Source organism: Notothenia rossii (genome assembly GCF_949606895.1).
Source record: "Notothenia rossii genome assembly, chromosome: 6".
NCBI lineage: Eukaryota > Metazoa > Chordata > Actinopteri > Perciformes > Nototheniidae > Notothenia > Notothenia rossii.
Window position 1 is genome coordinate 1,148,860 of NC_136909.1, and position 290 is coordinate 1,149,149.

Below are 290 nucleotides of genomic sequence, written 5' to 3' on the forward strand. Positions count from 1 at the left end.
AAACATTAAGTAAAGAAAGAAAGAGGATATTCAGATATAATAATAATAATAATAATAATAAATGATATTCATATAGCGCCTTTCAAGGGACCCAAGGTCGCTGTACATGGTGGAAATACAAAACAAACACACAATCAAAGGGCAAACAAACAGATAAAGGAAGCCGGGGGACCAGGAAAGGGCTCGGGCCCGGAGGCCGAGGTGAACAGGTGTGTTTGTAATGATGATGTGAAGATGTCCAGAGAGGCAGCATTACGGATCTCAGCAGGAAGTGCATTCCAGAGGGAGGG